The sequence below is a fragment of the Panthera pardus genome, unplaced genomic scaffold, assembly GCF_024362965.1.
Source record: "Panthera pardus isolate Hobbes unplaced genomic scaffold, ASM2436296v1 HiC_scaffold_27, whole genome shotgun sequence".
Classification (NCBI taxonomy): Eukaryota; Metazoa; Chordata; class Mammalia; order Carnivora; family Felidae; genus Panthera; species Panthera pardus.
This window is the reverse complement of record NW_026526843.1, coordinates 65,848,465-65,874,821: the sequence shown is the minus strand read 5'-3', so window position 1 is coordinate 65,874,821 and position 26,357 is coordinate 65,848,465. Positions and strand designations below refer to the sequence as shown.

The window sequence follows — 26,357 nt, the reverse complement described above, 5'->3', positions numbered from 1 at the left end:
CCAGTGAATGTAACTTGTGACACAATCACAACAACAAACAAAATTCAAGTGGCCAAGGAAGATCACAGATAGGTGAGTGATTCTGAAATTGGAGAGTAAATTTCTAAAGTGGCTTTATGACATTACTTCAGACTACAGAATCTCGCTGTGACTTAGTTACTCTCCAACATTTACACTTAAGTAAGTGTTGGAAAAGTATAGGCAGAACATCTTTAGAAATGAACATATGAGGCCATCTGGGTGGCTCAGTCAGTTAAGCATCCGACTTCGGTTCAGGTCATGATCTCACGTTTTGTGAGTTTGAGCCTCGTGTTGGGCTCTGTGCTGACAGCTTGGAGCCTGGAGTCTGCTTCAGATTCTGTGCCTCCCTCTCTCTCTGCCCCTCCCCCACTCATGCACACGTGTGTGCTCTCTCTCTCAAAAATAAATAAACATTAAAAAAATTAGAAATGAATATATGCAATGAGGAGCCTATGTGCTTAGAGGTCAAGATGTAGAAATGCAATACAAACACATCTGAATTAAATGGTGGCCACACTCATTGGGACTAAGGTAAAGTCCCAACCATAGTTCTGGAGAAAAGGCAGTCCTAGACAGCAATGGATTTTAGAATATGACCTGCCCTGGCAGCCAAAGTAGAATGTACCAGGTGTAGGATACACTACCCAAAAGCTGTTATCGCATGACTCAAAAAGTGACTACCCAAAGAGGCATGAGCTAAGCCACTGGAATTCTTGCACTGAACAATGAAGTTTGTAAAATGAAAACGAATGAGTCCCATAGCAAAGGGAGCTGAACCTTAAAAGACAGAGTTGGGAAACATGAGATACAGCTAAAGACATTGGAGGAACAAGTGAGATTTAATGATGAGTAATTGAAAATTTACGAGGAAGTAGAATACAAAACTAGGAAGTAAACTAAAGCTTGAGTAGATATGAGGAAGTAGAGACCAAAAAAGGTGGAGACAAAGAGTAGTTAAAATGTGATGTATGAAATGGTGTCTACAATCAATACTGTATTGACTACTGAAAATTTGCTAAGAGAGTAGATTTCAGGTGCTCTCATCACACACACAAAAAACTGTAACTGAGAAGATTAAGTTAGTAGGGGCATCTGACTACAGTAATCATTTCACTATATATATCAAATCATTGTGTTGAATACATTTAATATGTACAATTTTTATTTAAAAAAAAGATGCTAAAGGTGACATACTAGATGGATGATACAAACCTGTTGTCAACATTCCCAGATATGTCTTGGAACCACTTCTAATCCTCAAACCATTTTCCACAGAGGGGAAACTGAATTTTATTTTTTAAATTGTCTTTGTTCAAATACAGGGTTTTTTTTTTAAAGTTTATTTTTGAGAGAGGCAGAGACAGCATGAGCGGGGGAAGGGAAGAGAGAGAGAGAGAGAGAGGGAGAGGGAGAGAGGGAGAGAGGGAGAGAGGGAGAGAGGGAGAGAGGGAGAGAGGGAGAGAGGGAATCCCAACCAGGCTCCACACTGTCTGCACAGAGCTTAATGTGGGGCTCAAACCCACAAAACTGTGAGATCATGACCTGAGCCAAAACTGACTGAGCCACCCACGGGCCTGTCAAATACAGGGTTTTCTGTATCTGAATTCTTATGAGATCCCTGTCTATCTTAGGAGGCTGGCTATGCAGAGCTGGGTGGTCCAAATTGTTTGGATGGCGCAAGAGAAGTCTGTTTCTTGAAAATGAAGGAGGCTACAATACCAGAAACTGCTAACAGGATTACAACCACAACTGAAGCTCACCAAGAATGTGAGTTTTCTGGATGTGGTTAGGGTGTCACATTAGGGAATAAAGAAGTGAGAATCTCTCCACATATTAGAATGATAACAGCCACTAGTAGTCCATGACAAAGCTGTTAATTTGGCATTTAAAGCCATCAGAGATGATGCTTGTGAGGGATCTGGCAACTTCTGCAACAGAGCAACCTCAAAGTTTTTCTGTTGATAGCCAGGTAGTAAATAATTTAAGTTTTGCAGGCCATATGGTTTCTGTCACAACTACTCTATTCTGCCACTGTAGCATAAAACAGGCATAGACAATACATACATGAATGTGGTGCTATGTTCCAATAAAACTGAAATTTGATTTTTGAATTATTTTCACGTCATGAAATATTTTGATTTTTCCCAACTATTAAAAAATTAAACATCATCTTCACTCACAGGCTGTAGAAAAAGTAGTGGGTCACTGTTTATGAACAGACCCTTGATAAACAGACATTGAAGGATGGTCATGAAACTCTTAAATTTGAAGATGTTATATTTAACATACCAAGGAAATTCTGATGACTGTGTAAACTTTCTGTTTAATGGGTTATTCTTGTTCTGTTTTTTTTTTTTTTTACCACCTTAACTGTTTTTAAGCCTACAGTTTAATAGTGTTAAGCATATTCACACTGTTCAGCAGCCAATCTCCAGAACTTTTCATTTTGCAAAATTGAAACTCTATACCCATTAAACAATTCCCCATTTGGCCCCTCCCCCTAGCTCTTGGCAACCATCTGATTTTCAAGAAACATTCTGTGGGTCTAGAGGGGGGATCCAGACCAGAGGATACCAGCTTGCTCACGTTTCATTCAGTGTCTTATAAAGTTGTTTAATCCACAGTAAGAAATACAGTTACATTGGACCAAAGATAACACATACACAAACATATAGCTGGAACAAAAATTTCACAAAGTACTTACGCTTTGTCAGATGGAAGCCAGTATTTTCTTATTTTGTGTTCTGTCCTAATCTATTCTATTCTAAGCTATACAATTCCATTCAAAACTGCGACCCAGTTTTAAACAGTACCCAAGGGAAACTGCCAACTCCCAGGTTAAGTTGAATGGGTAGTGCTACACACCATTTTTCATACGACATGGGGAAAAGGGAACACTATGAATAAGCCAAAATTATGAAGAAGCAAAGATATTAGGTCATAAAAGCATTTACAAACACATTGTGTTTTGGTCTGTGAAATTTGTTTAAAAAGTAAGCTAACAGGGGTGCCTGGGTGGCTCAGTCAGTTAAGCATCCAACTTTGGCTCAGGTCATGATCTCATGGCTTGTGAGTTTGAGCCCTGTGTCGGGCTCTGTGCTGACAGCTCAGAGCCTTGAGCCCGCTTCAGATTCTGTGTCTCCCTCTCTCTCTGCCCCTCCCCTGCTTGTGCTCTGCCTCTCTCTCTCTCTCTCTCCCCAAAATAAATAAACATTAAAAAAGTAAGTTAACAGCTCAAAATCAGGCTCCTTGTAGAGCTGAAAATCCTGTCAATATTGGGCTATTTTCCTACTGGGCAACAATCAAGAGCCAGAGTATTAGCCTTCTCCTTTGTATCAAAGGTGCATGTTCCAGGGAACCACAATCCCAAACACTCTTTACTAATACTCTTGGAAGCATCAGCTGCTCTTTACCATCTAATCTGCTCTCTTGTTTTTTAAGAGTAATCTCTTTTCCACTGTCTCCATCAAAAGTAGATAAACAAGAGAAGAGCTCCCCACAAAATCCCCCAAGCAGCATTTGAAGAAGAAGAAAAAGGAAGAAAATAAAAATCGGGATGGTGCTATACAGATACCCCATCTGGAGCCTGCAAACATTTGCAATTGCAACCCCTGAAATAGAAGATGGAGAGGCCAGTTGTTTAATGGATGCATTAGAAGCTGGAAGGAATGAAGCAAAGTAAAAAAAAACAGAGACCAAGTGTAATAATCATACTAATTGGAGAACATGACAGGAAGACCCATAAACTACTGCTCTTGGCATATAAATATCGAACTAAACGGAGGTAAGTCGGGCCTAGTAATTTGTGTTCTCAGTATTAGAACTGGGCTATTAAATGTAATCACAGTAGCAAAGAGAACTGAAACTCAGAGGATACACAGCAAGCCAACACAATGCAGAGGTGAGGCCATGAGGGCCACAAGCAAGCAAAACCTACGATGAAAGTGAAGGCCGAAGAAGAACTGATGAACAAGCTAACAATATGAGGTGGGTTGAAAAAGATAAAGTGAACACACAAGCCAATATGTAATGGGAGAAATTATTCTAACAGTTTTTTGGTGAAAACTTTAGGTTTTTTTTTTCTATGTCATAGTATCGTGGCATCTGCAAATTGTGACAGTTTAACTTCTCTACCAATTTGGATGCTTTTTATTTCTTTCTCTCGGATGATTGCTTGGATGATGGCTAGGACTTCCAGCCAGCTAGTAAGAGTGGACCAACAAAACAACACTAAACACTCTTAAAAATATAGAGAACTGGTGGTTGCCAAAGGGGAGATGTGTGAGGGGATACAGGTGAAATGGGTAAAGGAGATTAAGAGAACACTTATCATAATGAGCACAGAGTAATGTACAGAACTGCTAAATCATTCTACTGTACACCTGAAACTAGTAACACTGTATGTTTAATTACGCCTGAATAAAAATAAAATAAAATAAAACAAAACAATTTCCACACCAAATTGGAGAAAATATCTACAACATATGGTAGCTTCAAAATATGTGTGAAGAAACTCAAAAAGAAGTCTCAAGGAAGATTTTTAACTGTTCTTTCTCATTAGGAATCAAAGACATAAAAACTAAAACATCAAGGAACACCACTTTTTACCTTTGTAATTGACAGATTTTTTAGAAACTGTAATGTCATGTACTGGTGAGGATATGAAAAACTGGACATTTTCATGCACTACTAGGGGGATGGTACATTTAATTCAATCTTAGGAAACAAACATGAATATGTGCAAAGATTTATCTAAAGAGATGTTCACATCAGTATTATTTATACAATATTAAAAGAGCAGTAATTAGAGAAAGACAGATACCATATGGTTTCACTCTTATGTGGATCCTGAGAAACTTAACAGAAGTCCATGGGGGAGGGGAAGGAAAAAAAAAAGAGGTTAGAGAGGGAGAGAGCCAAAGCATAAGAGACTCTTAAAAACTGAGAACAAACTGAGGGTTGATGGGGGGTGGGAGGGAGGGGAGGGTGGGTGATGGGTATTGAGGAGGGCACCTTTTGGGATGAGCACTGGGTGTTGTATGGAAACCAATTTGATAATAAATTTCATATTAAAAAAAGCAGTAATTGAACAAGAGCCCAAATATTGGATAAGAATTAAAATTTTACATTAATGCATATTATTAAATTAAATTAAATTAAAATTTTACATTAATGGCATATTATGCGCTTTAAAAGAGATGTCATTAAAGCATATTTAAAATTTTTTTTCTGTTTATTTTTGAGAGAGAGAGACAGAGACAGAGACACGAGACAGAGCATGAGCTGGGGAGGGGCAGAGAGAGAGGGAAACACAGAATCCAAAGCAGGCTCCAGGCTCTGAACTGTCAGCACAGAGCCCGACGCAGGGCCTGAACTCATGAATCGTGAGATCATGACCTAAGCTGAAGTAGGACACTTAACCGACTGAACTACCCAGGTGCCCCTAAACCATATCTAAACCATATTTAATGTCATGGAACATGTTTGAGATCTGCTAAATTTAAAAGATCAGGAAACAAGATTTCATTAATGACCCTAACTTCAACACCTGACAAAGACTGCCACCCTAACCAAAAACTCACTTTTAAACAGAAACAAAATAGTAAAAAATAAAACAGAAAATAACATTAAAAATAGCAAATTTAGGAAACCTAATTCAAAATCATTAAAAAGTAAAAAGTTTTCTTCTAGAAATGCAAGGTAGGTTCATTATTAAGAAAGCTATTAAATAGAACACATACAACAAAAGGTCAAAGAAAAATATTTACTTCCATGTCAAAATAATCACTTACTTGACTGAGATGGCTGTTCCTTTGTCCAGATCTCATTTTTACATAGCAATGGAAGGATTAATTCCTCCTATCCTGAATGAGAAATTTAGGTTTTGACACAGCAAATTCCCAAAACCACTGCCTCCTACCTTGACTAAGGACAGTGTTTCCATCTAAGGTAACCTCTATATTAGACTCACTTATGGGCCTAAGTAGCAGAGAATACATATGCTGGTGAAGAACATAAACACTAGAACGGATAAAGTAAGGATAAGAAAAAATGACATAAATATTCCAAGTCATGCAAAGAAAAACCTATCGTACCAAACCCAGACAAAGATGCTACAAAAAAAGAGAACTATAGGGCAACAGCAAACCGCATTCAATAAAAGATTAAAGGAACATTAATCATGATCAAGTGGGATGTATTCCAGGGATACAAGGATGGTTCAATATTCACAAATCAATCGACGTAATACACATTAACTAAACAAAGGATAAAAATTATAACAGCATCTCAATAAATGCAGAAAAAGCACTTAACAAAATTTAACATCTGTTCATGATAAAAACTCTCAACAAAGTGGGTTTAAAGAGAATATATCTAGGGGCGCCTGGGTGGCTCAGTCGGGTAAGCGTCCGACTTCAGCTCAGGTCATGACCTTACAGTCCGTGAGGTTCAAGCCCCGCATCGGGCTCTGTGTTGCCAGCTCAGAGCCCGGAGCCTACTTCAGATTCTGTGTCTCCCTCTCTCTCTGCCCCTCCCCTGCTCATGCTCTGTCTCTCTCTGTCTCAAAAATAAGTAAAAACATTAGAAAAATTTTTAAAGAGAATATATCTCAACATAAATAAGGTCACATACGAAAAACCCACAGCTAGCATCATATTCAATGGTGAAAAACTGGGAGCTTTTCCTCTAAGAACAGGAACAAGACAAGGATGTCCACTGTCACCACTTGTATTCAACACAACAACAGCAATCAGATAAAAAGAAATATGGGGTTCCTGGGTGGCTCAGTCAGTTAAGTGCCCAACTTCGGCTCAGGTCATGATCCTGTAGTTCATGGGTTTGAGCCCTGTGTCAGGCTCTGTGCTGATAGCTTGGAGCCTGCAGCCTGGAGCCTGCTTTGGATTCTGTGTCTCCCTCTCTCTCTGCCCTTCCTCTGCTTATGCTCTCTCTCTCAAAAATGAATAAACATTTAAAAAATTAAAAAGAAAAGAAAAAGAAATAAAAGGAATCCAAATTGGTAAGGAAGAATTTAAACTTTGGCTATTTGCAGATGACATGATACCTTACATAGAAAATCCTAAAGTTTTCACCAAAAAACTATCAGAATAAATGAATTCAGTAAAGTTGCAGGGTACAAAATTAATACACAGAAATTGGTTCTGTTTCTATACACTAATAATGAAATAGCAGTAAGAGAAATTAAAAACAATCCCTTTACAATGCTACGCAAAATAATAAAATAGGATTAAACATAACCAAGGAGGTGAAAGACCTGTACTTTAAAAACTATAAAACACTGATAAAAAATATTGAAGGTGACACAAGCAAATGGAAGCATGTTCCATGCTCATGTGGTGAAGAATAGTTCAAATGTCCATGCTATCCAAAGAAATCTACAGATTCAATGTGATCCCTATCAAAGCAGCAATGGCATTTTTCACAGAGCCAGAACAAATAATACTAAAATCTGCATGGAACCCCAAAGGACCCAAATAGTCAAAGCAATCTTGAGAAAGAACAAAGCTGGAGGTATCACAATCCCAGATTTCAAGATACTACTACAAAGCTGTAGTAATCAAAACAGTATAGTACTGGCACAAAAATAGACACATAGACCAAGGGAATAGTATAGAGAAGCTAGAAATAAATCCACGATTATACAGTAAATTAATCTATGAGAAAAAAGGCAAAAATATACCATGGGAAAAAGCTAGTGTCTTCAATAAATGGTGCTGGGAAAACTGGACAGCTACATGTAAAAGAATGATACAGGACCACTTTCTTACATCATACACAAAAATAAACTTGAAATGGATTAAAGACCTAAATGTGAGACCTGAAACCATAAAAATCCTAGAGGAAACCACAGGCAGTAATTTCTTTCACATCAGCCTTATCAAAACTTTTCTAGACATGTCTCCTCAGGTAGGGAGAGAGAGGGAGAGAGAGAAGTGGGGCTCACCCAAAGTGGGGCATAAGCTTCACCTGATGTAGGACTTTAACTCACTTACTGTGAGATCATGACCTCAGCTGAAGTCAGACACTTAACGAATGAGCCACTCAGGTGCCCCAGGAATTGGCAAATTTTCAGTGAAGGGCCAGATGATAATGCTTCAGGCTGTGGACCATACAGTCCGTCGCAAATACTCAACTCTACTGTAGCACAAAAGGCAACCACAGACAATAGAGAATCAGCATGATTCTTTGTTCCAACAAAATTATATTTACAAAAACAGGCAGCCAGCAAGTGGGCCACACCTTGCCAAACCTTAGCCTATGCCAACTATCTGGACACCTCACCAGCAATAAAATTTACATAAGTATTAATTGATAGGTATCCCTACTATTTTCCACTTGATACAAATAGAGTAATTTTATCAGTATTGTCTGCTAACAGAATGCACTGTTTATGCTGAATTCCAGCTGGGACATCCTGACATGCACAGCAAGCTGCTCCAGCCCCTGATGAGCCTGTGCCTGAGTTAATTCTGCAAGCAATGGATTTTCAGTTGTGACTCTGACTCTTGCAATTCCTTTTTGTTTGGTGTAGAAGAAAGTATAACCTCATGGAAATAATCCAACATAAACATTATGCAGGAAGGTGGGGGTTATAATAAAAAGTAAAAAGACAAAGATAAGCACACGGTGAATAGCTGTGATGCTAGTTCATCTAAAGTGGTCATCTTTAGAAACTAAAGGGATCCACACATCCCTCACACCATCCCTCTTGCACATCTGAATCTCCCTTTGAAAACAAACTCTTCACAGGACACCTGGGTGGCTCAGTCGGTTGAGCATCTGACTTTGGCTCAGGTCATGATCTCATAGTTCGTGAGTTCGAGCCCCACACTGGGCTTGCTGCTGTCAGCCTATCAGTGCAGGGCCCACTACGGATCCTCTGTCTCCCTCTTGTCCCTCCCCCACTTGCGTTCTCCCAAAAATAAATAAATATTTGATAACAAACCCTTCACATATGCCCCTATGTCCTGGAAGAAGACAGTGACAAGGACCCCATAAGGAGGCAGGAGGTCCCAAAAACTAAGAATATGCTTGTCATATTCTACCACTTCGAGTAAGGTAGTCAAGATCTTTAGAGTATGACACAATACAGCTCCACCACTGGCTCCTGGTGGCATGCTAGTGGCCATCACCTCTCTGATCCTCAGTTTTATTATCTGTAAAGTAGGAACAAATCATACATCCCAGAATTACTATTAAGTTAAAATGAGACAACAAATATGTGTAAAGCACTTGCCTAGAACATAAAAGACACTGATAACTAACTGAATAATCATTGTTATTGATATTACATGACCTCAGAAAGAAAATTTTCAAAAATTGTGCATGGGTGTTACTATGGGAGTGATGACTAGCCTAAACAGAAAGACAAAAGAAAAAAAAAAAAACGCAACAGACCCAGCTGTCACAAAAGTAAAGAATGGATAATGAGGATAGGGAAATCCCAGGGAAAAAACTGGGATTCAGAGAGCAAAAGCCAGATTTATACAACCCATTTTGGCCCATATAAAGAAAGAGACAGGAAGACCTTTTTTTTTTTGGACAGCATACTAACATTCCTATCCTTATACAAGACCAATGTTAGGTAGGTAGGTAGTTAAGTACAAGTGGGAGAGGGGCAGAGAGACAGAGGGAGAGAGATAATCCCAAGCAGGCTCCACACTGTCAGCCCAGAGCCCAATGTGGGGCTCGATCCCACGAACTGTGAGATCATGACCTGAGTCGAAATCAAGAGTTGGATGCTTATCGACTGAGCCATCCAGACACCCAAAGACCAATGTCATTTTAATGTAAGCTGTAATATACACGGAATGTGGGAAATCCCTTTGTACTATCCCAGGCTTCTCCTTAGTGAAAAGACAATTTTCCTATCATTCAGGTTCCTCATGCAGGCTAATTATCGAATTCTGTCAAGAGAATTATCCAAATATTCCAGAGGAACATTATGCTATGAAGGCACCATCTCAAAACCATCCTCATGGGAAAAGGTGACCTTTATTACTTTTATGAAAAATGGCAGATTACTTTTGTGAAAAATGGCAGATACTGGCATTCTGGTTATTAACTCTCGATGGAGGCATTACTAGCTTAAAGTAGGGATGGCCTCTGTAGAGATCTCCCAGGAATGGCCATATTATAGATGCCTCCTACTTTAACTATGGACCTTTTTGTTTCCGTTGTAGAAAAGATTTAATAGTTTAAAGTCAATTTTAAAATAAGTGATTAAATTTGAATTGTGATCATGGTATAAGGTGACAGAGAACTGGCCAGTCACGGTGAATTCTTCTAGTCCTATTTTACCTTTCTGGAACCTTATTTACCGCTCCTCCCCCATCAACTTTTTGCCCTGATTCCTGTGTGAACTCCTTAGACTACCTACCCCACCTATAGGTGAAATGATGAAGGGGACGTTCTGTACTTGTTTATGTCTTGGCTTGTACAGGCTCAGGCTCTTCAGAAAGGCGTGTGCTCTGCAAAGGTTTGTGGCAGAGATCTGCTTACCAGCAGTGTTGTGTTTTCATTCCCTGCCTCCCTCTTCTCTGATGAGATGGGTTGTGACCTTCTGGTCTTTCCCTGTCCATGAGGGCAAAAGCTACCTCTCAGGATGACCCTGATCATGGTGGCAGCCACAGGTCAAGCCGTGTGACTGGCTCTCCTAGGCCAGCTGGTCCCACCAGGCTGGCCCGCAGCCTGAGTCTGCTGTATGGCAGTCACTCCTGCCCGTTCTCAGCCCCTCCTACCAGTGATGCAGCAGAAAGACCTGACCTCCCCTAGTGTCTGAGTGTTGGTTCCCAGATGGTCCATATACACATGGGGCAAAAGAAACTGCTGAAAGAGGTAGACCACTCCAGATTGGTAGGCAGTGGTTTTAATAAGCAAGGGAACTTATGAGGCTTGTCTCGGGCAGCCAGAGACTAGCAGATGTCTGCACCCCTCTGCCAGAGTCTTAAAGGTTTGTAGGTATAGAGGCCTTAACGTGGTTCAGTCACATGTGCCATCCAGACGGTCTATACCACACCTTACCTTTTCAAGGCTCCATCCTTGAAACAGTTCCTAGTGCAGAAACTGTACACTCCAAGGACAGGGAAAGAGTGAGGAGCCTCCATTTGCCTGGGTCAAGCTCAAGGGTCAACCAGTGGTCACGTCGTGTCAATAATCTCCTCCAACACTGGGGTCAGCAGGCCAATTCTGACAAAGGCACTTTCTTACTGAAGCCTTTGTTAACTGCTGTGCTGCACGTGTGAAGGGGTTATTTACTGGGTGTCTAGCTCTGTGTTCAGAAGGAGGAGGAAAATGAATGAAAGGAGAGGACCTGGTGCCTGTGCTCCACTGAGGGCAAAAGTCTTTCTGCGTTGTAGGTATTCCATGTGGGTTGGCTTGTCTGTGCCATGACTGCAGATTCTGAGGTTCAGACAAAGTGAGTGAAAGCAGTCTACCAAGATTTGGACCCACTGATCCGGACATCTGAGGTAATGAGTTCAAGGGTGATGCCAGAAGAGCACTTTTCAGTGGTGTATCAGACTCAAAGTGGTGTCCAAAACACAGGGGCTTTATTGGCCCCAGACTAGACCAGTGTCAGCAAAGAACCTGATTTTGTGCCTCTCTTCTTTTAACTATGGACCATTTAAATGCTCCCTGGAGCCCATCAGGGGGCTGATCCCTTAGGAGTCCAAAATGAACACTAGTCCAATTGGTTTAAGTGAAATCCAGAAGACACTGCTATCTCTGAAATTACTAACTTGGCTGCCGCTGAAATATGGAACCTCTGCTATGAGCTGACTTTTGACAAGATGTATGTAGCTCCACTGTCTGATAAAAACTCTCAACAAGTCTGGTTAAAAAGACACTCTCCCCTTAAGAGGAGTATAATTAGTGTCCTACTGCCATTATTTGTGTCTGTAGCTTATGCTGCCTAGTTTACTTGGCAACCATTTTAGTTCTTCTGATCCTCTGCAGGGGTGATTACAGACTGGGTAAACAAGATAATTTACCCCAATTGTTTCAAGAAAAATGTATTACAGAATAAACTACAGGCTTTAAAGGCATGTGAGATATATATATATATATATATATATATATATATATATATATACACACACACACACACATATGTAAAATGGAGTATCACTCGGTGATGAAAAAGAATGAAATCTTGCCATTTGCAAAAACATGGATAGAAGTGGAGGGTATTATGCTAAGCAAGACAAGTCAGAGAATGACGTATCATATAATTTTACTCATATGTGGAATTTCAGAAACTGAACAGATGAACATAGGGGAAGAGAAGGAAAAATAAGATAAAAACAGAGAGGGAGACAAACCATAAGAGACTCTTAAATACAGAGAACAAACTGAGGCTTGATGTGGTTGGGGGGGTGTGGGTTATACATGGGTGATGGACATTAAGAAGGGCATTTTTCAGGATGAGCATTGGGTGTCATATGCAAGAGATGAATCACTGGGTTCTACTCCTGAAACCGTAATTGCCCTGTATGTTAACTAACTTGAATGTAAATAAATAAATAAATAAATAAATAAATAAATAAATAAATAAATAAAATTTAAAAAGAAAGTAAAAGTATTGGCACCCAGAAATGACATTTCTAAGAGCCTCCCTGATAGGAGTTAGGGCAAAGTCATCCTTTCCTCCCCTATTTACCTTAATCACTGAGAGGATCCTCTCTTCTGCTACACGTTCACTCATGTGGGAAAATCAGTAGACTCTCTAGAACACTTTTCAAAAGACATCCTTCACAATTTAGCCTAGTGAGGGTAACAAAAAGGAAAAAGATTGCTTTCATCACCTATAACCCTCTCATACTCAGCTTGGTCAGCCTCCACTGCACTGAAAGACAGGGGCAGGTATTAAAAGGAAGAATGGGAAGTGGGGAAAATACACAAGGTGTTGCTTAGCCTAACCCACCCATTTTTAACACAATTTTCATACCATAATGGAAAACTTCTGATGTAACATGTATGATACTTTATGCTTTCCCTGGTTCTTTGTTCCTCTGTCTACTCTCATAAGAATGAAAGTTCCATGATGGCAGAACTTTGTTAATATCTAGAATAGTCTCTGGCAACTAGTAAGCACTTAGTAACTGTCTGTTTAAGGAAGCGGGGGAAGTGTCCATCACAACCATCTCTTCTCTACTACCAATGGGGGAGCCCCACCCAAACCACTGGCAGCTTACCAAGACTTCCCAGCTGCCTCACAAGGATCCACACACAGCAATGGTGATTCATTCTGGCTTGCTGATGAACCCACCGGGCAGGAAGCCTCAATATAAATGACAGGTGGGTCTTAGTGTTGCTCTTGACTAGTGCAAGGTTTCTGGCTGCCCAGAAATCTGCATTTTTAACAAGCATTCCAGATGATTTTCTGCATAAAAAAAATTTACACCATGAAAATTTCCTTCATTGGGAAAGAACAGTATCAGAGGCTATTATAAAAATCTTTCAATGTGAGGGGCGCCCAAGGTAGCTCAGTCAGTTAAACGTCCGACTCTTGATTTTGGCTCAGGTCACGATCCTACAGTTTTGAGTTTGAGCTCTGTGTCGGGCTCTGTGCTGGTAGAATACAGGCTGCTTGGGATCTTCTCTCTCCCCCTCTTTCTGCCTCTCCCCGACTTGCGATGTCTCTGTCTCTCTCAAAATAAATAAATAAACTTAAGAAAAAATTTCAGTGAGAAATAAAGACATTTCTCTCTCATATGGCCTCCTTACACTTAGATGGAACCTAGAGGAAGCACTGGGTAAAAAGACACAGTACTGGCTTAAATTCAAATCCATTTCCTACACTAACTAGCTATAATCTTGGGCAAGATACACAAAATGAGAGGATGAAAAAATGAAAGGTTGGGGGCACCTGGGTGGCTCAGTCAGTGAAGCATCTCTTGATTTTGGTTCAGGTCATGATCTCAGGGTTCGTGAGTTCGAGCCCCACACTGGACTTTGAGCTTGCTTGGGATTCTCTCTCCCTCTCTCTCTCTGCCCCTCCCCAACTCATGCTCATGTTCTCTCTCAAAAAAATTTTAAAAAGAAACAAAAAATGAAAGGTTAGGCTCATTGCTTTCTATGTAGTCCGAATATTTTAAGATGCTTTTTATTCATACCATGATGGGGAAAATACCAAGTAATTGCCTAATATCTATTAAGACTACCTTCCCTGTCCCTTCCCAGTAACTGGGCTAGCCTACTAAAGCCGCTAACCACTTACCAAGACTTTGCAATGATTTGATAACCATGTGCAGGATACTTATTTAAGCCTTTCCCAATTCTCTAGTAACCTCACTGGGCCAGGCCGGGTTCAGTACACCTCTTCACCAGGGGCATGGCTTCTGATCACATTTGGTGTCACCTGTAGGATAGAGGGAAGGAAGAAGAAACAAATGTAACACAGGATAGCCAAGTTTTGAGATATAGCTTTAATTTACTTTTACCACCTCAGTCAAGTCATCCAGCCCACACCATAGATCTCAGATTTTGCTCTTGGTAAGCATAACTATTAGCGTCAATTATATTCTCTATCTGGAAGACTGTTCCAATATCTACAATTATTATTTAATAAGAATTCTTGCATCCATTTTAAATGAGATAACTTGCATTTACAGGCACCAAGCAAATAGATGTATCCAAGTGTTAGAACTCAGATATGAAGTGTGATGCTTAATCTTCCTAGCTGCCTCCAAGCCTTTACCCTCTTTAGACCTCAATATCCTTACCTTTGAATGGGAGTAAACTTGATTTCTTAGGGGTCCTTCTATGTCTGGCAGATATGACCCTCCATTCTGTATTCCTGGCTAAAAGAGCTCCCTAAAAGTGAATGAAACCTCCATCTAGCTAGTTATTGGATGGCATTTGGTTCACACTAATGAGAAAAGGTAACAAAACCCTGGGCTCTGGGATATCATTTACAATCCCAACTTCCACCAGGACTCACCTTACCTGTACATGAAAAGGAATTGAACATATCTATCCCCTTATCAGCTGCCTGGGTTACCAAAATGATTAAAGGGAGGGAGCTAGGTAGGCCAATGCCTACTCCCCTATCTCCAAGACTCAACCACTAGGAAGAATGGAGCTCTGAGACCTAAGACCCACACAGGATAAGTTAAGATCCCCAAGTGTCCTTTCTCTCTAAGGAAGCAGCCTATTGCCTCTAAGTTTCCCAGTCCCTAGCTGCTTAGCATGAAAAACAACCCACCCCAGGTTATTAATAGCATCAGATGCTGGTAGCACAAGCTAACGCAACTAGGTTTCCTGTCACCCAGTGAGATGCAGACAACCCTCAAACCCCAGAAAAACCCAAGGGGCAGTTTCTCAGGGCTCATTTTTAACTGTGTCATTACCCACCAGCAAAAATGTCTTATAATCTACTAATAATCATGAGAGCCAGGCAGAAAGCTCTCCCACCATAAATGGGGAAGATTTCATGCTGGCCAAGCACTGGGGGAGGGGAGCAGGAGTCTTGATGAGTTTGAGCCATCTCTTTATTGGATAAATCAATGCAGATACTACTAGAGTAAGATCTGGACACCTACAAGCAGCTGCTGCCACTAGTAATTATTTTTAGCTTGTTACATACAGACCAGAGGGACAAGAACGGGAAAGAAATGTGTAAAGGGCAGAATTGGGAAATAAATGGTAAATGTAAACCCTGATGCATGAAATGCCTTCACTAAGGAGTCAAGAATAGAGTAGCTGGCAGTTATGGACTTTCTCTGAAGACAGAGATTTTCTTTCCACCACTCCCTTCCCCCACTCCATCTAGCTCTTTTCCAAACGAAATTGCTCCAGTTTCCGGCCCCCTTACCACCCAATTTATTCCGCTTCTGTTTAGGTCAACAAATTTCAAAATGGAAATAGCTTCAGTGTTCGTCTAACTTTGAAAGTCATAAATGTACACTGTGAGAAAAAAATTCCAGGAATGTATTAAAGATAGAAAGTAAAAATCATAGAATCCCAGCAAGTTTAACACTGAGTATGTTCTTCCAACTACTTATTGTACACAAACATTAATTTTTATTTTACAAACATTAGATGAGAACTGTATTATTGCTCTCTAGCCTTTTTTTCAATTAATACACTTGATACACCTTTCCAAGTAAAATATTCATCTGTAAGACTATTTTTATTTAAGGTTTTTATTTTAATGCCATATTATAATATTGCATGAATACATCAAAATTTATTTACCCAAATTATTCATCAACAGGCAATTTTTCCATTTTTTATTGCTATGAACATTGTGAACATTCCCATACCTACATCTTTTAGAATAGCCTTAGAATATTTCTTTTAGAATATTTTGGGGTATAGCCCTAGAAATGAAATTGCATGGTCAAAAGTCAGACAATATTTCTTCTTCCCACTAATATATACTGCCAAACTGCCCCTACAAAGAATTATACTGAAACTGGGTAACCCCACTAACACTAGTGTAACATTTTTTAATATTTGCCCATGTGATGGGTATTAAATGCAATAACACAGTTTCTTATGAATACAAACATTTATTACTAAGAGAATTACAAAGATGAGTAAGATACAGTCTCTGCTCTTGAGCTTAAATGAAGGGAGACAGACACAAACTGGAAACATTTACCATTATCATGTTCATAATGAGGATAAATTAAGATTTCAGTTCATGGTGATTCCTAAATGGACTCTGCAGCTGTTGCTAATAGAAAAGGTCCACAAGAATATTATTTGACAGCACTCCAAATTAAAAATCCATCTGCTAAAATTGCAAGGAATTGTGCTAATGCTAAATCACCTCAGTGGCATTTTGATGTGACTTCGTTGTTTTTCTTTCATCAAGTCTAAAAGGTAAGAACCAAGTAGAAGCTGCTCAGAAAACCACCTGCTCCCCTACCCCCGACCCCTGCAAGGCAGTGAAGTGAATGGAGTGTAGAACAATATACAATTAGAAGATTCACTGACACTGGAACCTGGACTTCCATCCTTCCTTCTCCTACCATTTTCACTAAACAGTGAGCAGCAACCATTTTCTTTCAGAAAGCAAATGGCTTCTCTCCCTGGAATCTCACTGCCAGGCAGATCAGCCCACATATTTAGGCTGCAGTAGTATTCCCCAACTTGGGAAATACAGAGAAGAATCCAAAGAAACTATTTTTTCAGTACCATGCGGGTCAGATACAGATGAGATCAAAATGGATGACAACACAAACATTTTAAAAACCTATCTGACAGGGGCGCCTGGCTGGCTCAGTCGGTTAAGCGGCCGACTTCGGCTCAGGTCATGATCTCGTTGTCTGTGAGTTCGAGCCCCGCGCCGGGCTCGGTGCTGACAGCTCAGAGCCTGGAGCCTGTTTCAGATTCTGTGTCTCCCTCTCTCTGACCCTCCCCCATTCATGCTCTGTCTCTCTCTGTCTCAAAAATAAACGTTAAAAAAAAAATTAAAAAATAAAAAATAAAAAAAAATAAAACCTATCTGACAAAGATGGATGAATATGCAATAAAGCAAATATGGCAAGATGTTAGTTGTAACATCTAGTTGGTAGATAGATGGGCTTTCAATGTACAACTCTTTAGCTTTTCTATATGTATATTTAAAATTTTTCATAACAGAATGCTGGGAAAAATCCAGCAAGCAGCTTGAAAAATAATGCTGTAAGTAAGGCCTTTCTCTCCATTTCACTCCTGAAATGAAACTATCCTATATTCTTTCCATTTTATTTTTTTTAGATCTAGCTTTCTTGAATTGGACTTGGGAGCTCTCAACTTTTAAATGACCTGAAATGAATCACAATATATCCACAGGCAGGTAACCAAGACAACAGTGTGGGAGGTTAGGGATGGTAAAGGGGAAGGTCCTAAGCTCTTGGAAGTCCAGGCTCCTTAACTGTATTAAGTCTAAGCAAGTGAATATTTCAGAAACCCCATTTCTTTGTGCATTAGCATTCAGACCCTGTAAACATTTGCCTCAGCCTACCTGTCTGCCTTATCTCACATTAATTTGTTATTTTCCATATTCTCATTGCAAAGAGCTGTGTAGGAAGGAGGGGGTCAAGGCATAAGGCACCAAGGTATGATATGGCCACATTCTTCAGGTTAGGATATAACAAAAGGAATTTCTAGAGATGAAGCTCAAAACTTGCTGTTGAAGTACATGGTATAACTGACTGACTGTAGGACTCTGGTGGAGGCCTTATAAGCATCTAGTTTGATGCGTTCTAGCTGGCCCATCTGTAAAACAGGAAAAAGACTTGTTATAAGCAGTAACGAATGAGGTAAATAAATGAGTTTCTGAGATACCAGAAGTATCTTTGGTGAATGGAGAGGGAAATTAAACCATCACTGTTAGGTAATGATCCAAAGTAAGGTAGGCAATCATTTTCTGTAAAGGGTAGGCTTTATGGGCCACTGGATCTTTGATGGAGCTACTCAACACTGCCTTTGCAGGCCAAAAGGGCCACAGACCAAATATCAACAAATAACACGTGATCCAATAGAACTTTATTTGCAAAACCAGGCAGTTCATGGGCTGTATTTCTCTACCTATATCTAGAATGTGGAGCCCTACCTAGGAACACCATTTGAAGGATGATCTGAGGAGGGGTGAAAAGGGGATGATTCTACAAACAGGAACCATTGAGCAAACACTGGGCAGTGAGGATGAGGCTCATGATCTGGCAGCTATCACCCAGGTCCCACCAAGGAAGAGGCTGTCAGCAGCAACAACAGTAGCAACATCTGTAAATACCAAGGACTGAAATCCAAACACACAAAAAAAATAGCATTATCTCAGAAAAACTCTTACGATAGATACATAATCAGAAAGAAACACCAAGTTTCTGACCACATGCATTTTGAATAAACAGTTGACAGTCCAGAGCCTGTGGAGATCACCTTAGCAGGCACACGATAAATGTTTGTTGATGAGTCATTCATTTATTCATCCAATAAACATTTACTGAAGCCTACTAATGTGCCAGGCTGGGCTCTGGAGAAGACTCTGTCCCTGCCCTCAAGGAGCTCACAGTCTAACTGATAACATAGGAAAGGAGACAGGCATATACACAGACAATTACAATACAACCTGGTAAGTGCTGTAACACTTATCAGGTTGTATTATAATGGCCGATGTAAAATTTCTTTCCAGGGGCGCTGCTCCAGGCTGCTGCTGGCTGTAACATCAACAGAGGGGAGGAACAAATTGTGGAAATCAAAGGTTAAATGCTTTTAGGCTATTTCAAATATCCAGGCTCTCCCTAACTCCCAATCAGAGATGGGTTCAGGAACTAGATATTGGCATGATAGGATTCTTATGCTTAAGATAGGCATAGACCTCTAGAAAGGAACTTCACCACCTCCTCTACAATGCAGGCTCTGTTCTTGTTTTGTTTTGCTTATTATACATCTGTCAACCTCCCCACCCCCATACCTAAGCCTGGTTTAACATCTGCAACTAACAAAATGCTGAAAAATGGGAGCTTATGACTAACTAGATTAACCCAGTGTAACTGGATAGCAAAAAGCAATATGTAACAAATGACTTGGCACTTCTAAATCCTATAATCCCCCCCCATTAACTGAAAATATAAAAATTAGAATGTTTTTAAATACATATATGAGGTAGTATATAGCTCATGTATTGGGAATAATAATTTAGAAAGATTTACTTAATATAATTAAAGATTCTCTAAATTACCTACCTCATAATAAATAAGAAAAATGAAATGAGGTAATATATTCTTCCCAACCACTTTTCAAAACTGAGTTACAGTAACAGACTTCTTGTGAAGAGATTACTAGTCACTTGGCTCAGATGGTTTTATACAAAGACAGGATGGAATTTTTCTGCAACCCATACTGTTCTTAATAGGGCCTATGTTTTTAATGGCTCTTTTGTGTCTGCACCAGCAAATTGAGCTGATGACATCAATAAACTGTTGCCATTTACACTGGGATCCCTATCTTGGGATTCAATGTCTCTGAGGCCACTATTTTATACGCTTAACACATTATTCTCCCCTGAAGTCATTATATTGCTCTTGCCTACACTGTTCTATTCTACCACGGTCAGCCCACACTCACAATGCCTTCTCAGGTGTTACAGTTTGTTCCTACCAGCATTTTACACCCTCAAAGTGCTTAGTGTTCTCTCTATATGTGGACATTGCACTATGTCCATACCGTCTCCCACATCACTAGTGAATATTCAAAATAAGATCAGTCCCAGAATGGATGGGGGCGAGGGTACTACTGTTTTGTGTGTTGTATAAGTTGGTTTCTTATTAGGGACAAAATGTTGCCATGTCTTCTTCCCACATCCATAGCCAGGGTGCAATAATGCTATGCAGCATTCAAGACTGCTCTCCTCTAGATAAAAAGAAATAGCTATCTATTTAAAGGACAAAGAAACATTATCTCAAAATGGCTACCAAGAATCTGACAGGTATTCCACAAAGCAGTTGTCTTTGGAATCACAAACATTTTTTAAGACTCAAAGGCAACATATGCTAGGAGTATATGTGCAACAAATCACATGTATCCTTTGCAATAAATGACAAGGATAATAGATCCTTATACAGAACACATAATACACAGCTCTTACAAATATTTAACATTCATACCCAAATTGAATAGTTCACAAAGGGAAGAGTTAATAATTAACATTTGAGAATTCAGCCTCACCAATAATCAGAGAAATGGATCATAAAACAAAGATACCGTTCTTTTACATATAAAGTTAGCAAAAAAAATATTCTAAATACCTGGGCACAAAAAAATGACATATTTTTTTGGAATATTACTGTAGCAAATCTCTATAATGTTCAAACTTTTTGATGAACCATTCTAATTCTGGAACTCTATAAAGAAATAACTCAAAATAGATAAACAATAAAAACTAAATGAAAATGAAAAGACATTCATTGTAATACTTTACTGAAAATCCTAAAATATTTCCATACAACAATATATCATGAAACCATTACATGACAACTGCAAACAATGTTTAGCATGGAAAAATGCATGCTATAATGTTAAACACAAAACAGAACATAAAACAGTACAAATACATGATCAACTGTAGAAAAATGCAGGGAATGAAAAGATGTGAACACATTTATAAACACTGGTTATCTCTGGGTGGTAAAATTACAGATCCTTCTTCCCTATACCTGATGGTTATCCTCAGACAAAGCTACAATGAATATTTACCAAATTTCTAGATTGAGGGAACTATTCAAACTTAATGGAAAAAAAATCACAAAATAGAAGATAGACAAAGTTACTACTTGCTTTCAAATCTCTACGAACCAAACATTTGAAAACAAAAATTAAAAGGTAAACAATAACCTGGAGTATATAACAATGCAGAAATCTGAGTAATAGCCTTTATTTGAAAAACACTTTCAAACAGATAATAATAACACTAAACTAAAAACTCCAACAGATGAATCAGTGTAAGACATGAACTAACATCACATGAAAGAAAATTAAACTGCTAAGAAATATATGGAGGAAGGAGTCCAAACTCACTAATAACCAAAGAAATGCAAAATTAAAATAATACTTGTTTTTATCCATAACATCTTTTTAAAAAACAAACACCACTTAATACTTGTATGAGTAAAATTTGGTACGACCTTTTCGGAATGAACTTTATCAGTACATATTGAATGTTAAAAACGCATTGATACAGTAATTCCACTTCAGTGAATCTATCCTAACCAATAATAAAAGAAACGCATGTATTTTCAGTCTTCTATTATAAGGGGGAAAAAAGGCAATAACCTGACTTTACTATTGGACATTTGTATTAACACACCATAATATTAATAACGGGTAAGAAAAAAATCTCTACCGCAGCAAAAGACTGCTTTCCCAAAGCATTTGACCAGATCTCCAATCAGGCAAAACAAGATGGGTGTGTCCAGCCTGCCGCAGTCGGCCATTTTAAACCCTCTGCAGAACAAAAAGCATAGAAGACAAGGGTAGATAAGGATGGCCGCCCCGGTAGGCGGCAAATCAACAATTTTTACTTTTTGTCTTCTACATATGTAACCCTGTAGGATGCACCGAGTAAAAAGTAGCCAAGAGCAAACAGGTCTCCTTTCTTAAACAGCACAGGTAAGTTACAAAAAATTTTTTGAAATCATAAAAGAAGGGTCCCTTAAATTTGCCCCCTCATTTTAGGGAATTAAAGCATAATAGTTAAGAACACAACATTATGGACCCATACAACCTGGACAAAAATCCAGTTTCAGCCATTCAAATGGATGTAAAGCCTTGGGCAAATTACTTAATCTGTGTCCCCCACATTTCTCATTTGTAAAATCTGAATAACGGTACTGCTATTTCATAAGATTGTCGAAAGTACTAAATGAGTTGAGGCAAGTGTGAAAGCAGGTAGATCAGTACCTGACACATAGTTTTAAGTGCTACAGACGTTTGAATACAATTATTATTATAAATAGAGAAATAGGCCCAGAGAAGGAAAAGGACCACTAGGAGATCACAACTAGGATTACTGGAAAAGACCTGTCTCTTCAATTTTGAATCCTGTGCCCTTTCTGCTACATATTTAAATGCTAAACTGTTAGTTTTAGTGATTTACAATAGATCCTCGTTGACAGCCCTCTTGAGATCCACGACAGTAGGGCTACCTAAAAAAGTCTTCCCCCTAGGCTAAAATTTTGCAGAAAAAAATAATTTCGAGGAAACAGTATGAACCTAGGTCACCTTCACACCACCATTTCCATTCGCCCAAATCCTGGGTTTAAAGTGTAACAAGCACTTGGAAACAGCCAAATCCTCAGCCCTATGTTCTGCAAGTGAGAAAAGCAAGGGCTTCTGACCAACGTAACAGTAGACTCTCAAAATACTGCAATCACCGTGTTCTGCAAATCTGAAGGGATGAGAGAATGTGTCGAGTGCCAAGTACAGCGGCCCAAAGTCTGAGAGAAAGCCCTCCAACTGTGTATTGCCAGAATGTGGCCTGTCCCCAAGGCTCCCGTTTTACGCATTTCTTACACACACCAGCTGCCGAAACCTTTCAGAGTCATCATCGCCTCGGCATTTTCAAACCCACATTTATCAATGGACCACTGAAGGGCTAAGATTCTAGGTTAATTTCTGGTAAATCTGGCCACAGCCTAGGGCAACTCCAACTCGGCAGATCCTTTCACCCAACCAGAAAGGTAGCTGTACTTCTCTGCAGGGCCCCCCAGCCCAAAATGGCCTAGCAAAGACAACTTACCTCCCCCCTCGCCATTTTGCAATCGTAACCACACCTACAGTGCGCGCCTCCCCTCCCCGTCATTCCGTCTGAAATACGCATGCGCCCCTCTCCCCTCCTAAAGCCAACCGTCACAATGTCGTCTCAAATACGCATGCGCGCCTTCACTTTCCCTTGCAACCGCGGCTGCCAACTGTGTACTGGGAATTCCGCTCTCTTAAATACGCATTCGATGCTCCCCCCCACCCAAGCTTGCGCGTGCTTACCTCCCACTCTCCCCAGCTGGGACCCTTTCCCCCTCACATCAGGTCTTCTCAAATATGTGTGCGCGATCCCGCGCCTCCCCCAACCTCCCAAATACACATGCGCACCAAGACCATCCTCCCCTATTCCCTGCCCTCCTTCCTCCTTGGTTTCTTATATATACATGCCTGATGCTATCTGGATGTGTTTCTCGCCATACTGGTGCCCCAGTGCTCAAGGAGGGCCACTACCAGCGTTTCCTAATGGAGGTAGGTGTGATAAACTAGGGAAGTGGAATATGGGAAAGACGGCATTGCAGGTGACGGCAGAGAGCAAATCTAGATGGACTCTGAACCGGCCCCCAGGGAGGAGATGGCGTGCCCTCAGATTCCTTAATAAGACCCACCACCCTTAACAAAGGCCAAAACAAACAAACAAACCTCTCATAATTGGATGAGCCTAGTCCTAAGGCCCACCCTTTAAACACACCTTCGGCTACGTAAGAGGAACTCCCAAAATATTTAAACAGAGAACGTCATGGGAAATAAAAACGCTCCTGTGCCTCAACCCTGATTAGAAGAAAGGAGTCTGTATCCTTTCCCAATGGAAAGTAAATGTTCAATATCCTTTTGTAGGCCTGAGGCCCATGCTGTCCCCCACTTATTCCTCTCGTGAACCGCGAGAATACACAAATCAAGGGTCTCCCCGGCCCGAATTCCCTCCTCCCTCCTCCGTTTTCTTCTACGACGTTATTTTACCTCTTGGCTGAATCGAGTGTCTTAGCATGAATTCTTAGCGCTCGCCGCCGCAAGATATGGTGGACGGAGCAGCTGCACAGAGTTCGCGGATCCAGGGTGGTTGCACAAGCCAAGGTGGAACTGATAACCAGCCGAGCCTCCGGCCGCAGCGCTGATGCCAGTTAAGAACTGCCTCTCCGGGATCGCCGCAGTGTACTTCTGGCGCATGCGCTAAGTACGCCCTCTTCTCCCCACCCCCACCCACTACTGCCTTCTGGCTTTCACGTTTTCCCTAGGGCCCTATCCCATTCGCTTTCTTCACCTATCTTCCCCTTGTTCCCACCGGCTTCCACCACCATCCCTTCTTCAGCCCATCCTTCTTTCGTCAATCCCTCTCCTATTCTTAGTTACACTGTTTCACTTCCAAATCTCCTAGTTGCTCTTTGTGTTCTTTTTTGTTGCTATAGCAGTTTTATTGAGATGTAATTTCGTGTCATACAATGCACCAACTTAAAGTGTACAATGCAATGGATTTTAGTGTATTCACAGAGTTGTACAACCGTCACCACCATTTTAGAATTTTTCATTACTCCAAAAAGAAACCTCATCCCTATTAGTGTATCTTTGTGTTCTTTAAATTTTTGTTTAAATATGTAATGTTTTAACATCACCATTCTTATTTTTATACATGTAACAATGTGTCTTTTAACTATTTTTCCATGTTTCTAATTGTCTTTATCTTTTTAAATAAATGGACAGCCCTCATTTTTTTAAGTATTGTTAAAATTGAGGTCAGCACTTAATAATTCTTACAGATGGAGTTACTTGCTCTTTCCACTTCTCTTCCTTTTGACAAAACTTCTCTAATCTACAATGGTCCCATCTGAAGAGAAATTCAAAAAGGAGGCACAAGTTGTCAATTTTGAACCCTATAAAATACTTAGATTCCTGGGCCTACCTATTTGTCTGAGCTTCCCTGTTCATACGCAGGTTCTTGGGAGCAGTAAAGGAGAAATTTGGAGAACTCTACTGTATCTACCCATTTTAGGCTAACATTCTATTTCCCTCTTTTCCCTCACCTTATACCCTTTCTTAGAGGATGTGATGGTTAATTTTATGGGCCAACTTGGCTGGGCCATGGTGCCCAGATACGTGGTCAAATATTATTCTGGATGTTTCTGTGATGGTGTTTTTGGATGAGATTAACATTTAAATCCGTGGACTTTGAGTAAAGTAGATTGCCTCCCATACTGGGGGTGGCCTCATCCTTCAGTTGAAGCGCTGAATTAGAACAAAAGACTAACCTTTTCTAAGCAAGAGAGAATTCTGCCGACAGATAGCCTGTAGACTTGAACTGCAACACCATCTATTCCCAGATTTTGGACTTCACAGATAGATATAGATACATAATTATAATTATAGATATATAATTATAACCATGTTGGAGATATATATATCATATTGGTATGGTCATATATATTCAGATATAGATAGAGATATCAGTTGGTTCTGCTTCTCTGAAGAATCTTGACTCACATGGGGGGGTTTCCTGAAACCTGTGAATACCCTGAATTGAGGTTGGGGTGCAGGGAGGAGTGGTAGTCAAAAAGAATATTCTATTAAACCCTCGAATACAGCTTTGCCTTGTCAAATTGTACATCAGCTAAATCTGACATAGAACTGGACTTAACTTTGCAAAAGCTGTCATTACAAGTATGTAAAACAACTGAGGAAATGAGTACCCTTGTCTTCTCAGAGTCGAATAATTTTTCCATGATGGCACAAGAACTCGTCTGTTCTTTGTGATTTTGAGGAATGAGGGAACAGGATAGCAGAGACTGGCAAGATGGTACAGTAACAAACTTATGTTAATAAAGGCCTTAATTTCATTGCTAAAAGTTAATTAGTTTGAATATGTGAACAAGATGGCTAAGAGACCAAGTAACAGGATTGATTTGTTTATTGACTCCTGATAAATTACTTGGAGAATGATCGGTTGCAACAAAATCCAGGCAGGGGGCAAATATAAGTTATACTAGGGCCTAGAATCCATCCACCCACTCTTGTGTATGGGCAATATTCCCATAATCTTACTGGTTATAAAGCAAAAGTGTGTCACTTAAGAG

General features: G+C 39.9%; 2 long non-coding RNA genes across 2 annotated transcripts; both read right to left on the bottom strand.

The window, feature by feature from the left end:
- Positions 1 to 5,245: 5,245 nt before the first annotated feature.
- Positions 5,246 to 24,406, bottom strand: LOC128773816 (uncharacterized). Its single transcript, XR_008418222.1, has 5 exons — positions 24,253 to 24,406; positions 14,261 to 14,401; positions 13,236 to 13,423; positions 12,701 to 12,804; positions 5,246 to 9,197 (listed from the first exon to the last, which is right to left on the bottom strand). It is a non-coding gene; the product is annotated as an uncharacterized LOC128773816 (long non-coding RNA).
- On the bottom strand, positions 16,537 to 21,546 carry LOC128773817 (uncharacterized). The gene is made up of 2 exons (XR_008418223.1): positions 17,494 to 21,546; positions 16,537 to 17,245 (listed from the first exon to the last, which is right to left on the bottom strand). It is a non-coding gene; the product is annotated as an uncharacterized LOC128773817 (long non-coding RNA).
- Positions 24,407 to 26,357: the final 1,951 nt, after the last annotated feature.